The 15,649-nt window shown below is 39.3% G+C and overlaps 1 protein-coding gene across 2 annotated transcripts in view; it reads right to left on the bottom strand.

Annotated features, from left to right (window-relative positions):
• Positions 1-8,389: 8,389 nt before the first annotated feature.
• The window catches only part of GALNT5 (polypeptide N-acetylgalactosaminyltransferase 5), a 73,648-nt gene continuing 66,388 nt past the window's right edge, over positions 8,390-15,649 (bottom strand). Inside the window, exon 11 of one of the 2 annotated variants that reach the window (XR_005982723.1) lies at positions 8,390-8,489. The gene's annotated coding sequence lies outside the window, so the exon portion shown is untranslated. Of the gene's footprint in view, positions 8,490-13,537; positions 13,724-15,649 lie in introns of those variants that run through there. The other variant, XR_005982722.1, reaches the window with a different exon arrangement.

The raw sequence follows: 15,649 nt of genomic DNA, 5'->3' as shown, positions 1-15,649 counted from the left end.
ATATGAGATGATGAGCTGTTTGCTTTGTTTATTTTATTTATCCTGCTTGGTAGTCTCAGATCTGCCTGTATCTGTGGTTTGATGTCTGTCATTAATTTGGAAAATTCTTGGTAGTTTTCCCTTCAAGTATTTCTTCTGCTCCATTCTCTTTCTCCTGATATTTTAATTGCACATATGTTATGACTTTTGAAATTGTTCTGTAGTTCTTACATGTTGTACCATCTTTTTCAATATTTTTCTCTTTACATTTCAGTTCAGGAAGTCACCATTGACCCGTCTGTGAATTTGTCGATTTTTTCCTTAGCGGTCATGGGTCTAATGATGAGCCCATCAAAGGCATTCTTCATTTCTATTACAGGGTTCTTTGCTTTATTTCAAGTATTTCCTTTTGATTCTTGTTTCAAATTTCTATTTTTCTTCTTGCATAGCTCATCTTGCATAGCTTCTTGCATAGCTCATCATCTTCTTACATAGCTCAACCTTGCATGTTGTATTAAATTTTCCATTAAAGTGCCTAACATATTAGCCATTGAAATTGTATTATAAAATCCCTTTCTGATTTTCAGTATCATTTCAGTTTCTGTGGCATATTTGAGTCTGGTTCTGAGGATTGCTTTGTCTCTTCAGACTGTGTTTTTTTGCTTCCTTTTTGGTAAGCTTCGTAAACTTTTTTTTTGAAAATCAGGCAGGTAAATAAGTAATAGGCCTTTCATGTAAGGATTTATGTTAATCTGGCTAGCAGCTGGGCTATGTTTATTTTTTTAATTTTTTTTAAGATTTTATTTATTTATTCATAAGAGATACAGAGAGAAAGAGAGGCAGAGACACAGACAGAGGGAGAAGCAGGCTCCATGCAGGGAGCCCAGTGTGGGACTCAATTCTGGGACTCCAGGATCACGCCCTGGGCTGAAAGCAGGTGCTAAACCACTGAGCCTCCCAGGCATCCCTGGGCTATGTTTAATGCTCACTAGAGCTTTAGGTACCAGAGGCTTCAGATTCTTTCTTAAATGTGTCTCCTCCTGACTTGGGTTTCCCTATGCCCTTTTTTCTTCAGAGACACTTTGTGTCTTGCAACCCCTTCATCTGTAATCCAATATTATTATACCAGAGCCCCATTGCTGTGGTGGGAAGGTGTGTGTGTGGGGGAAACATTTAATAATTTTATGATTAAATCTCAGTCTTTGAGACTGTGCTATGTCTCTGGGCTGTCACATCCACAACTGATTTTTCAGTGGCCTACCTTTTAAATTTCTCCCCTGGGTGGTACAGGAAGGCTAGAAGGGGATGGACTTAGGAGAACGCCTCTCTTAGCTGGAACAAGGCTCAGGGAAAGTCTTTCCCCCACAAAGGTAGGACTTTGTTATGGAGAAGACCATTGAGTATTTCACAATGATGATTCTTCCCCATTTTCTGGCACAGACAATAAGGAATATTTCTCAGATCTTCACCATGAAAGCCTGGCTGGATTTCTGGAGGTAAAGCTTATAAATGTGTGGGGGCACCCCTAAGACTGTGACCCCTAGGAATTTTTCCTCTAATCCTCACTCAGCTTCTAGAAAATTGTCAGAATTACTCTGTAAATGTTCCTACTGGTTATGGTTCAAGTACCTTCTGCTCTAAGTAAACATATCAACTGTGTGTCTCCAGATTACAGGGTAATGTTTTGTCCTGAAACCTCAGTTCTCTGATGGGTACAAGAAAATCATTGAGTTTTAGTTTATTGAGATATTTTAATCATAAGGATGGAAATGATGACTTCCAACTTCATTACATGTTGAAGCTGATATGGAAGTCCTCAATTCTTCTGTTTAACATTTTAAATTCTTGATCTGAAGATGTAGTGAATATGGTTAGACAGTCCGAGGATAAGTTATACTAAGAGGAAAAATGACTACACGAATGACAGAGTTGTGATATTGACAAGGTGAAACAATGACATGACTCGACCAATGATAATATAGAAGGGATAAAATTAAGTTCCTGTCCTTGTGTTCAAAACGCATTTTTCAAGGATGGGACAAGCGAGCTGATCCTTAACAATGACACGAAAAATATTCCAAAATAATTAAAGTGTTGGTTCACTAAAAGTATTTTGGGTATTAAACAAGAAGAGTCAAACCTCAAATACAGTAGGTAAACCATTTTCTTTATTGAAGGCTGTCAAGAATCTTTAATGTGCTCAAGTTCATCATGATTTCGTAAGAGGATAAAGAACTAGTAGCATTTCTCAAATTTATTTGACCATTGATCTGTTTTTTAACTCTGACATTTAATAGTTGTGAAATATGTAACCTTTGACGATCTTAGTTTTCTCATTTATAGAACAGGAATAATGCTGACTACTTACAGTCATGCTATAACAGCTAAATGAGAATAAAGTTTGAAAACACTTGCCATTGTGCGAGGCACGGAAGAATTTCTGGATTTTAAAACTTTAAAAATTTTTTGTTATTTCTAGACTTTACCTTTAAAAAGATACTTTGGAATGTTTAGCATACAATTTAGTCATTTACCAATCAATAAGACAGTAGTCTAGGAAAAACCCTTGGTTATTAGCCACAAAGACGTCAGGAGGGTCCCACTGGATAGGGAAGGGTGGTGGTGAGCGCTCAGGGAGAGACTTAGAATCATGGCTTTTTTTTTTTTTTAAATCAATCACAGTGAAACTATTTGGATATTTTAATACACTGTGTCTGTAACATTGTATATCTTCCCACTATCAGTCCCATACATGGGCAAATAAGAATACGTTCAGAGAAGAATGTTGAACAGTGTAAATAAAATCAATATGATGTTACATGAGGAATAGCTAAAGGAACCATAGATGATTGTTCCAGAAAAGGGAAGACTTGGGGGATAGGGATGGGCATAAAGATTGTCTTTAAATATCTGAAAGACTGTCATATGGAAGACAGACTGGATCTGTTATGTGTGGCTAGAAAGAATTTAATCAAGAACAATTACTGTGTGAAAGCTTTAAGACATGAAAGTTCAGCTCCACACAAGGCTGTTTTCAGAACTCAGAGTTGTTCAAAGCATGCTGCCCCCTGTGAAGTGCTGAATTTTTCATGATTTAGGGATGTTCGAAAAGAAAATAGTTAAATGCTGGAGCAGATGTTGTAGAGGATATTAAACTATTGGACACTACATGTTATAGATTCAGCTCAAAGTCCCCATCATCCCTGAGCAGCTGGGCAGGAGCCCCAAAAGGCAGAAATAAAATGAAAGCCAGAGAACTACATAAATTAACTACATAAGCTGCTGGTAAGTTAGTCTACAAATTGAGAACTTCTTCATCCCTGAGCACTACTAACCCAAAGAGAGCCAGATAAAAGCAGTTTTCTATCATAGAGATGTACAGAAAAATTCAAGACTGAGGTCAGCTTATTTTCTTTTTAAGAGATGTGTTTTGATGTTTTAATCTTCCTTAATTTAGTATGTAAACAACATATGTTACTGTATGTAAACAGTAATATAGTTACTGACTAATGCCAGGTAGTTTAATGAACAAGGAAGCAAGAAAGATTCAGAGACATACAGAGAAAAAGATGAGAGAGATCTGGAAAAAAAAAAGAGAGAAAAGCATATTCTCTTTTATTTGCCTGACTCTGTTGCCTCTCTCATGCCTTAATTTCTGCTTCATGAAATGTCCACTTCTATGAGGTTTGCATTTTTCATTTATAAAAGAAGGAATTTAGGCAAGATGCCTTGTTTATTCATTCAACCAACATTTATGAAGCGCATATTTGGTTGGCAGGCACTGTGTTGGTTCTCTGCGGGTAGTGCAAAACTCCTTGCTCGCCCTCAGGTTCTCTCAGCCCATGTCCATTCTGTGACAAGATGTCTTTGGTCTGGGGTCGCCAGGCATTGTCTTTGAAGAACCCCTAACTGGAGACTCAGTCTGAAAGGATTCAATCATATCAAATGAATGCCTGGTTGTGAAAGACTGTGACCCTGGAATAGTTATATTATGTAATATTATATATATATTATATATATAATAATGAAGGGCCCAGGAGATGTGGGGCAAACTAGTTTGGTGACCAGTGAGTAGCATAAGCGTACCCTGACTTAAGATCAATCACAGCGGCAGGCCCTTTCTAGAGCATGTGTCCAACACCAGCCCCTGGGCTCTCTGACTAGGCACGTATGCAGTCTTCACAAGAGGCGTCCGAGGGCAGCTCCTATCATAATCTTAATTTTTCACATCAGCAATTGTGGCTTTCAAGGATTAAACCATTTTCCCATGATCTGCTGGTGAGCAGCATACTGAAGGATGGCATTGGGCCTGGCTGGCCAGGATCTGGTCCTAAACATATCAAACAAGTTGCATCCTGCCACAGCATATGGTGGTCCTCTGCTAGGGCTCTCTGCTCTGGGAAATCTGACCCAAATATTCACCTCCAAATTAGGGCTGACTCACAGGGTATGTAATACCCTCTTCGAATACGTGGAGATCGTGTTGGCCGATGTATATTTTACAGAGAGGATACGTCCAGTGAGCAGCCGGGAGGTGGATGAGAACAGCCTTCTTTTTGTGTGGCCTTAAGCTCTGTGTTCATTTCATTTTCTGACTTGAATTCTGTTTACAACCGGTGGATGGTGTCTTCTAAATCCTACACTGTAGAAAACCCAACAAATGCTTAGATTCTGAATCCTTGATATTTAATAAAAACAGATTTAGAAAAGGAGGATGGAAAATTGGGTCAAGGCTATGTTCAAATGAATTTTACTGTCACGTTCTAATGCTAGAAACCTCTAGGCCAATTAAAGTGTATTTATGTAACATAGACCATGAACCAGGGCAACGCTTGCTCCTGCAGAAATACAGAAATGAATCACAAAAAACTTGCAAGGACCTGATAATATATTAATAAATATCATAGCTATCATAACTCAGCTCTCACTGTATGTCAGGCACTGTAACAGGTTATCTACCTATATTTTGTCACATAATTTAATCTTTTCAAAAATTCCATGAAGTAGGCATTCTTTGGATGCTCTGAGGTTCTGTCATTAGCTTTTCCATGACAGAAATGAGATTTAAATTAAGGTCTTTCAATTACAACATGAGAATTTTTGGTAGTGAGGTAAAACTATTGTACAAATAATAATGTAAGGAAAAATAATGAGGTATCAATAAAACATAAAGATAAATCATGAAAGAGGCTCAAAGAAAAGCCCAAGCACAAGCCATGGTAAAAATGTCATGAAATGCTTTGTAGAGAATATAATGTTCGTGAGGGGCCTTACAATGCGGCTCTGATTTTTGTACCAAGTGAAGAGGATGCGGAGTGATGTGAGAAGGCAGGTGTTCCATATACGGGAAAGAATAAGCCAAGACATGGAAATGGCAACTGGTAATTCAGAATAGCTGTCTGTGCCAAGGGTAGAAAAAAGGGCTGGGCAAATTTTAGTGATACACCTGAAAAGTAGCTGCAGCCATTATGAGCTTGTGCTTAATATGACAAGCAAGGGAGCAATGGGCAAAAGCTGAGTTTACATGTGTGTGTGTGCATGTTTGTGCATGTATGTGTGTATGTGTGTGTGCGTAGGAGATCATGGAAAATAAAGAATTTTTAAAATTCATTTTTCATTGAACATCTACTATCAACCAGGCAACGTACTATGGGACTATTCACACTATCTCAATTTGGAGATGAGGGCCAAAGGATTGTAGACTGGAGATGGGGAACAGTGGTCCACGTGAACAAATCCGAGGGCCCAAATTCACATTACTGTGCCGACCCCACTGAGTGAGTGTGTTGCTCTCCCCAGGCTTGTCTTGAGTTGTTCATCTTCTGAAGTGCATTTTCTGTTTGTCTTCAAATGTTTGGAGATGAGTAAGTGAATCAATAGAGCTCTAAAAACATTGCTTCCCCTCACCTGAAGGTCAGGAGAACCTACACAGCTGTCCAGTGTTCCTTTCATGGCCTCAACACAAAGACTTTGATAGAGACCCTAATATATCTGCAGATTTATTTCACTCATTGAGAGTGTGTGAATTTTTCCTGTGTACCCTGAGACAAAGTTTACTGAGCCAAATTATCTAAGAGGCATCTTAGGAGAAATTAAATTTGTTCATGGTCATATCACTTTCACCTTCTTACAAAAAGCAGAGATGACTTTTTTTTTCTTTAAGAAAAAAATGTGTTTAATTATTTTGTTGCTTTCTCCTCTGAAAAACAACATGTTGCCATAAACTCCTAGTGACATTCAAAATAGTTCAGGAGAGATGCCGCTGATAGTGATATTACTTTCATACAGCTCTGCTTCCCCAGGAGGATTATAAAATGCTTTTGAACTACCAAGCAGTCTATATGCACATACAGGTAAAAATTCTTTTTTGTGTGTGGTTTTATAGACCCCTGTACACATTCCATTTCTATCGACTGAACACTTATGGACTCGTCGTGAATAGAGAAGCAATTCTTTCCACTAAAATGCATCAACAAAAATCCCATTGTAAGTAAAACAGGTTATAGCTGCCTGGCTAAAAGCTCTAGAGACCCCAATCCATTGGGGACACTCCCTTAGGCAGGTAGGATAGTACACTCTTACATTTACTTCGTGGGGCCTCCCTTTCCCTTATCTGTGCAATTGCTTCCCAATACTCTCAAACATAATTCATCCCTACTGCATGGATTTGTGCAAGAGATAGAGTTATGGGTTGGGATTTACAGAGCCACCCTATTATTTCATAGTTTTTAAGAATCAGTTTCTACCAAGTCAATGCACCAAGGTATTTGTAGTGGCCGCAGGCTGGGACTCACACACTAATCCCACCCCTAGATCAGAAGGATGAGGTCATGGTGCTCATCCCAGTGTGTGTTATTAGATGGAATGCCACCATTGTTTGCAATGATCCCCTACAACAATCCATTTTAAAGGTGCTAATAACTGAAATTTTCCTGGGGACTATGGGAAGCGACAGGCTTGAAAAAGCCACGTTAGACCTAAACTCCATGTATGTGCACAAGGAGCAGGCATGTCTTAGCCTCTACATTTTTTTCTACTGATAAAAAAGAGCCTTTCAGTGATTACTCTATCCAAACGACTACAAGTTTCAGGCAAACCTGTACTGTCAAATGAGAGAGAAGAAAATACAACTTTATTATGAGAAGTTTTTTCTGTTCTGTTACAAGCAGTCCAAGATAGTTGAGATTCAAAACTATGTATCCTACAAATGGCTGGAAAGCTAAACTTTCTTCCCCTAGCCAGTCAATGAAATGAGGCACAGAAGCAAGAAATTCATTGTATTAGTTTCCTATTATGGCTGTAACAAACTATCACAAATTTAGTGGCTTAAAATGGTACAAATTTATCATTTTTCCATTCTAGAGGCTGAAGTCTAAAATCAAGGTGTCGATAAGGCTGCATTTCATTTAGAGGTGTCGTGAGAGAACTGTTTCCTTGCCTTTCCAGCTTTTCTGGGGGTGTTCCTTAGCTTATGATTCTTTCTCAGTATCACTCCAACCTCTTGCTGTCTTGCCACATCTTCTCCTACTCCCTTTGACCTTCTTGCCTCTCTTTTATCAAGACTCTTGTGATTATTACAGTGGATTTGATCTGATAATCCAGGATGACCTCTCTATCTCATGTTCCTTATTTTAATGTCTGCAAAGTTCCTTTGTACTAGGTAAGGTACCAATCCACACGTTATGGGAATTAGGACTTAGACATCTTTAGGGTGGTCATCATTCAGCCTACTATACTCAGCTGAGATATGGGACCCAGAAAAAGAGTGAGCCCTGAGGTTCCCCTAAGTACCTCCTCACCTCCTAATACTCACCTTAATTGTGATAGAGAAAGGTTACCTGTGACTTGTTTAAATGCTTGGATCCAAAGAAGTAGGAAACCAACTCTGGACTTTCTAGTTAAATGACCTGTTAGGTTCACAGAGTTTAAGATTCTTTAAATTGAGTTCCTATCATCTGCAACCCAAACAGGCCTGATTCGTACACTTACTTGCCCAGGGTTACAAAGCAGCAAAGCTAGGGTTCCACGTGGCGTCATCTGATTGTTTGAGTCCAACTCTTGAGCACTATCGAGGTCACTGATGATAATGCCCATTTCTCCTTTATTTGAGAGATTCTTCTTAATTCTTGGTTGGTGCTCTCCTCCCCATCCCCAACCCTTCCCTGTGTGGCCATAGGGACTTACGTTGTGGCTCCTTTCTTTTAGGGTTACACTCTTCTCTAATCCCCAACAAACATCCAACCTGTTTCTCCCAGCATTTTGTCTTAAAAGGTGTACAGTGACTTACTGGGACTCCAGGCCCCAGAATCGAGGACCACAAAGAGATGCACCTTTACCAGGGTATAAGAAAGGTTTCATCTTTACAGAGATGAGGGACAACCCCCACCCCAACCCCGACTTACCTTCAAGATTGGAATGCATGCTTCTTGTGAGATATAGTTGAATTTCAAATTCTATTATGCCAAATTCTTCAAACTCACATGCCACCCACAGACTTCACTACTGGCTTTCTGGAAAAACAACAACAACAACAGCAAAATCTCCTTTATACTTTAAGACTTTGAATTGCCAAAATGGCAGCTATTGTTTTATATCAAGAGTAAACACAAGGTACTAAGATGGTATCAGATAATCAACTTTATCTAACTTATACTAGGTGGCAGGCAATTATTTTTTTAAGTGAAATACAGAGATACCAATAGAACTTATGATGTTATATTTTATATTTCTGTTCACCTTAGCTGGGTTGTCCCTTTAATTTGGGATGCTAATCCCTTAAGTGAAGCAATTCAGATTATCTTATTAACTTCAGGATTGCACATTCTCTTGAGGCATTACCTATTCCTTATAGAAGTTTCTATGGGTTATTGGTAGGATTTTGAGCTAAAAATTTGCATGTGGTACCACCCTGGCTCAGAGAGATGCTGAAAGTCCATGATGCTGTTGTTATTTGTCAATCTGACAAGTCTAAACAACATTTTCCAAAATCTCCTTTCTTGATTGTTTCCAGGAAAAGAAATTGGGCTAAAAAAGACATTCTTGTGTGAGATTTGTGTGACATAAGTGAAGCAGCAACTATATTGTAACAACACACTCTTATTAACCTATTGGCTTACCGATTGCATAGTAGCACTGAGCCTGCGAGTGCCCCCACCTTCCCCTGGATCTTCCTTCAGCTTCTTGGATTCCTAGGCCATGGCAAGGGGACCACCTTTTCCTACGGGAAACTGAGGTCAGAGGCAGTGAGAACTGACCTGGATTTCAGTTTGTCCCGTGTGTTCTACTTGTTTTTGTTTTTTACATCCATCTTCCTTTCCCAAAATCTTGCCCTTTAGGCTTCAAGCTCCAGCACTAGACTCAACCACAAACCTAAAGAGACCCCTTAAGCAGCACTCACAATTGTGTAAAGTCAAAACCCTTCAGATAAGTATATAGATCACAATAGATCAATATACTGACCTCTTAGTACCTCTACTTCTTTGTTTAAACCCTGATTGTTAGAATACCCCTTTTCCAGCCATACAAATCTGTTTGTATAAGAATTGGCTCCCAGCTGTCAGGATCAAAAGCTGATCTTTCAAATTCACATCTTGTTTTTATTCAGTGATCATTGGCTATCTCTTAGGTAGAGCATTGACTTGTGGCTTGGTTCTTACATATTATTAAAGGTCAAGATTTTATGACTTTTCCCAAATCTTATTTCTGGACCTTAGCCTTAACATTTATCATTTGATATTTGACAAATGGAATGTGGATATTTATGTACTTTTATTTTGATACTTTACATTCCCAGGTGATGATCCTTTCATTATTATCATATTTTCATATTTTGTTATAGATGTGATAATGGTTACATTTATACGAGGTCTTTTATCATAAGCATAATAACTAGGAAAAAGACAACAAATAATCCACTAAATCATCTAAAAATGTCATATTTCATGCAGTGGTGATTATGCAATAGTACTTAAATGAAGGATCATCAGTGCACATTCTAGCATACTGTATAAGTTATAGATTGTTACTGAGGGGGAAAAATGTTGCTGCCACCCCAATATATGCTTTTGGAATAGTGACTATTTTAAGCTGGTTATTTTTAAGAAACTGCAGAAAAAAAGAGAAGCTTTGAGAAACAAGTAGAAATTACCATGTTGTAAGAGATATTCAGGGACCCCTGGGTGGCTCAGCTGGTGTGTCTTTCTCAGAAGGGCCTTACTATGGCTTCAGGCCCTCTGCTGCCCTCTCCTGGCTACAGCTACTTCTGCTGCCAAGGAGGTTAATTCATCAGGCCGGATGGAGTCCACTGGGACCTCTAGCCCAAGGCAACGACAACAGCTAGGCCAGGGATGACACTAGGTTTCATCTATACTGCACATTCTCATCAGTAGGTTTACTAGCTGTGCGACCTTGAACAATTTCCTTAATCTCTCTGTGCTTCATTTTTCTAGTGTATAAAATGGGATGATAATAGCACCTACCTTGATCAAATGTTTTATTATTTGTGAAGCAATTTAAACAGTGCCTGGTAAGGTGCCTGGGTGGCTCAGTAGGCTAAGTGTCTGCCTTTGGCTCAGGTCATGATCCCAGGGCCCTGGGGTTGAGTCCTGCATCAGGCTACCTGCTCAGCAGGGAGTCTGCTTCTCTCTCTCCCTCTGCCTCTCCACCCTGCTTATGTGCTCTCTCACTCTCAGATAAAATAAATGAACAGTGCCCAGCATATAGCAAGTGCTATAGAAATATTAAAGAAATTTTAAAAAAATAAATGAAGGGTAGCAGATTTTGCTACCTCAAAATATGCCTCTTTGGCATAAGGATTATTTTGAGCTGATTAGTTTTGAAAAATAGCAGACACTGAAGAAGCTCTGAAAACAGAGTAGAAGTTTCTCTTATACAGGGGAAACTGATGTTTATGAAGGAAATTTTCACTTGTGTGTCTTTCTCTCTGTACCAGAAGAAAAATGACTCTGAGTCACAAGAGAATCTTACCAACGGAAAAGACATGCAATTAAATCTGCCTAACAACTTTACCCTTGTTTACTATGTTTTTCCTGGTAACTCTTTGTCACTGCTTCCCTCTACCCCCAACACATACCTTTTCTTCTTTTGTCTTTAGCTGAAGATGATATTTAAATTGGTAGTTTGGGCCATTTCGAGGGTTTACTGAGTTACCCTGGGTATCTCCCTTGTAAACATGAAGTACATGTGTTAATAAACTTCTGTTCCTTTTTCTCTTGTTAATCTATCTTTTATTGCAGGGTTCTCCACCAAGGACTCAGAAGAGTAGAAGCACAATTATTTTTCCTCTCCTACACAAACAGTGTGTTGCGTAGGGAAGAGTTGGTGATGACAAGAGAGAACATTTTAGGGTCTTTTAAAGATGTCTTCCAAGGACATGGGAAAAGGGAATGAGGGCAGAGTGCCAGGCAGTTTCACACCTACTAAAGATCCTGATGAGCTCAGCCTTATATGCAGTTTTATTTTATTTATTTTTAAAGATTTTATTTATTTATTCATGAGAGACACACACAGAGAGGCAGAGACACAGGCAGAGGGAGAAATAGGCTCCATGCAGGGAGCCTGACGCGGGACTCAAACCCAGGACTCCGGGATCACGCCCTGAGCCAAAGGCAGGCGCTCAACCGCTGAGCCACCCAGGCATCGCCTTACATGCAATTTTAAAGGTCAGATTTATAATTATTTGCCAACATCTATTCTTCTCCCCTTTAGAAATGACCTGTAGCATGTTCTTTTGGGAGAAATATTTATTAATTTATTCTATAATATAAATTTAATAAAAATAATATGTATATTTATTGAGCACCTACCTCATTCAAAGCAAATGGTTCAAGCTGGAGACACATTTAGACAGGCTAAGCAGTTCTCTGCCTAGATAAATCTTAGATTTTGGTTGGTGAAAGAGACATTATATGGATAATTGTACACTCAGTTTTTTAATCACAATTGTGAAGAGTACTCTGAAGGACAAAGATAATGTGAAAGAGGATTCCCATCCTAATCTGGTGGGTCAGGGAAAGTGCCATTGAAGAGATGATATTTCATCTGAAGAGCTGATAATTTAAAGAAGCTGGATAGGAAGGGTTTTTTGCCTTGAGGAGAAGAAAGACATTCCACACAGAGGCAGCAGCATGAGCAAAAGGTTCTGGAATCATTTTGCACTATATGAGATCCAAAAAAGAAAAATAATTAATGTCTTCCTTTAAAAAATAAAAGATTGGTGAGTCTTCAGAATTAAGATGGTGGCATAGTAGGGGGACCCTGGGCTTGCCTCATCCCTCAAACCCACAGCTAGGTCAACATCAAATCATTCGAAAAAACTAGGAAATTGATCTGAAGAGTAAGATAACAAGTGGCACAATTGGGAGGGAAAAAACATGGCAGATATGAAGTTTGGACACATGAATTGGGGAAGACAAAAGCTGCAGTGCCCCGGAAGGGAGAGACCCCTTTTTGGGGAAAGAAGTCAGGGAGGTAGGGAGGGAGTGGAAGAGAAAGCAGTGAGTAGATATTGTGGTGTGAGGATCCCCTGGGTCACACTGGGAGAGATCACTCCTCTTCTTGGAATACATTTGGAAGAGCATTTATTGCCTCTCCAAGGACAAAAGGCCAGCTGGGAGCCACTGAGCAGCTGTTCAGCAGCAGGGGACACAGGTACACACAGAGGGTAGAAAATCTGGTGCTTCTTGATGAATCATAGATTCCAGGCACCTACACAGCCCTGCGACTGCTTTTTTGGGACAGGATGGTGCTAGTGCAGTGTTGTGAGGCTCTCTTCTGGAGAGGAGAGTGGGTCCTTGCCTTGCGGGTGCTATAGGATTTGGAGTTTTGAATCCCAGCTACCTGCCAGAGACAAAATACAGAACTGCCCACAGCTGGGCAGACAGGTAGAGGGCAGGGATCTGACCAAGCCCCAGGAAATTGTTCAATTATCTGTGAGGGCCTCCTGAACAGTAGTGGCCATGGGTTCCCCGTTCCCCTCCCTGGGGACAAGATGGTGGGACGATGCCATCTTCCACCCACCACCACCCCTCCCCCCTCAACACCCAGTCAACCAGCACTGTAGAACTCCAGAGAGAAACAAGCACATCCACTGAAGGATAGAGTCACTTACGCAAAACCCCATTCCCATGCACTAGGCAGGGGTTTCTTTACTAGGGCAGGTCTGACTGTAAACCAACCCAGCCAGCCTAGCTCTCAGAAGACCAACAGAGGCTCCTGACATGTACCAACACTACCGACCATAGAGTGTTCCACGTGTGTTAACTTTACTTCTGGTAGAAATAGGACCATGCTTTCTTTTTGAAAATTTCTTTAACTTTTATTTTTATTTTATTTATTTTTTCCTTGGAATCAGATTTATAGTTTTTTGTTCATTTGTTGGTTTGTTTCCTTTTCTCCTTTTTTTGGATCAAGCTTCTTTTTTTCTTTCTATTTCTTTCTCCTTTTTCTCCCTTCTTTCTCTCTTATTCTTTGGAATCAGGCCTATAGTTGTTTGTTTGTTTGTTTGCTTGCTTGCTTTTTTATTCCTTTTCCTTTTCTCTTCTCTTGGATCAGATCTTTTTTTTTTTTTTTTTTTAAACCAGGCTTATCTTAACAAACAATTCAGACGAGATCGGGCGCGTTCAGGGTGGTATGGCCGTAGACTTAACAAACAATTCAAAGCACATCTAGTTCAGGTCCAAACACTCCCCATGGTAAGCAAAGAGGAACTCTGCAGAGAACTGACCTGTGGGAAAGAATAGTTAAAACACAGCAGAGTGCACACAGCACTGGAGAGGAGCCACCTTAAACTGTCACCTATAAAAAAAGGGGCCATAAACAAGCAGACTGCTGCTAAGCAGGTGCTGCTGGGAAAGCCGGCCCTTGACAATAATAAGATCTTAAAATGGCATCTGCCTTTATTTTATAGTACAATTGGAAAGATGGTTAAAAGTAATAAACCCAGCTGATATGTTTTATGAGTTGGTAGTTAGCAGTGTTTACTGTGGAGGAAGATTTTGGAGAAGATACTGTCTGCCGCCCGCCCCCACCCCCACCCCGCACCCCAAATACCCGCCTCCCTCCTCAGCACTGAGATTCCCAAGCAGCTGGAAGGTGGAGGGTCCTCTGTACAGAAGCAGGCAGCAGCCCACCCATCATTCCTCACTCTCTTCCCTGCACTGGCATTTCAAAGAAACCAGAGTGATTTGGAGAAACACTCTGAAATACCAGAACCAGTATCTCAGAAACACCAGAAACACTTCCTGAAGCACCAGGCTCTGGAAAAGTGTAGGACCCCTTATTTATACAGTATAACTCTCAGGGGAAAGAAACATAACATGCTTTCATAACACACAAAAGATAGAAACCTAGATATAATGAAAAGATGAAGGAATTCTCTCCAAAAGAAAGATCAAGAAGAAATCACAGCCAGGTATTTGCTCAACACAGATATAAGTAATATATCTGAATAAGAATTTAAAACAATAGTCATAAGAATACTAACTGGGCTTGAAAGAAGCATAGAAGCCACCAGAGAAACCCTGGCTGCAGAGATAAAAGACCTAAAAAATAATAAGGCCAAAATAAAAAATGCTATAACTGTGATGCAAAGCTGACTGGATATAATCATGACAAAGATGGAAGAAGCAGAGCATTGAATAGGTGATACAGAAGATAAAATTATGAAAAACAATGAAGCTGAAAAGAAGAGGGAAAAGAAGCTATTAAAGTATTAAATCTTATATTTATATATGAATATATATATATATATATATATATATATATATATTCAGTGATTCCACAAAGTGGAATATATATATATATTCAGTGATTCCACAAAGTGGAATAATATTTATATCATAGGAGTTTCAGAAGAAAAAAAATGGGAAAAAGGGGCAGAAAGTTTATTTGAATAAATTATAGCTTAGAATTTTCCTAATCTGGGGAAGGAAACAGGCATTGAAGTCCAAGGGGCACAGAGAACTCCCCTCAAAGTCAACAAAAACAGGTCAACACCAAGATATATTATAGTGAAACTTGCAAAATACAAAGAAAAAGGAGGAATTCTGAAAGCAGCTAGGGACAAAAAATTCTTAACCTACAAGGGTAGACTCATAAGGTTAGCAGCAGACCTAACCACAGAAACTTATCAGGCCAGAAGATATTGGCACAATATATTCAACGTGCTAAATGGCAAAAATGTGCAGCCAAGAGTACTTTATTTAGCAAGGAAGACATTCAGAATAGAAGGAGAGAGAAAGAATTTCAAAAGCAAGAAAAGCTAAAGGCTTTAGTTTAAAAACTTTAGCTTATGGGCACTAATCCATTTTTGCAAGAAACAATAAAAGGGATTATGAGTGGGAAAAAGAGACCAAAAACAATAAAGACTAGGAAGGAACAGACACAGTTTAAAACAGTGACTTTACAGGTAATAAACTGGCATTAAATTCATATCTATCAATAATTACTCTGAGTGTAAATGTACTAAGTGCTCCAATAGAAAGACATAGGATATCAGAATGGATTAGAAAAAAAAAAAAAAACAACAACAACATCGATATGCTGGTTTCAAGAGACATATTTTAGACACAAAGACACCTCCAGATTGAAAGTGAGGGGGTGGAGAACCATCTATCATACTAATGGACATCAAAGAAAGCTGGAATAGCCA

Source organism: Vulpes lagopus, chromosome 11 (assembly GCF_018345385.1).
Source record: "Vulpes lagopus strain Blue_001 chromosome 11, ASM1834538v1, whole genome shotgun sequence".
Classification (NCBI taxonomy): Eukaryota; Metazoa; Chordata; class Mammalia; order Carnivora; family Canidae; genus Vulpes; species Vulpes lagopus.
The sequence above is the reverse complement of the archived record's forward strand: the minus strand, read 5'-3'. Positions and strand labels throughout refer to the sequence as shown.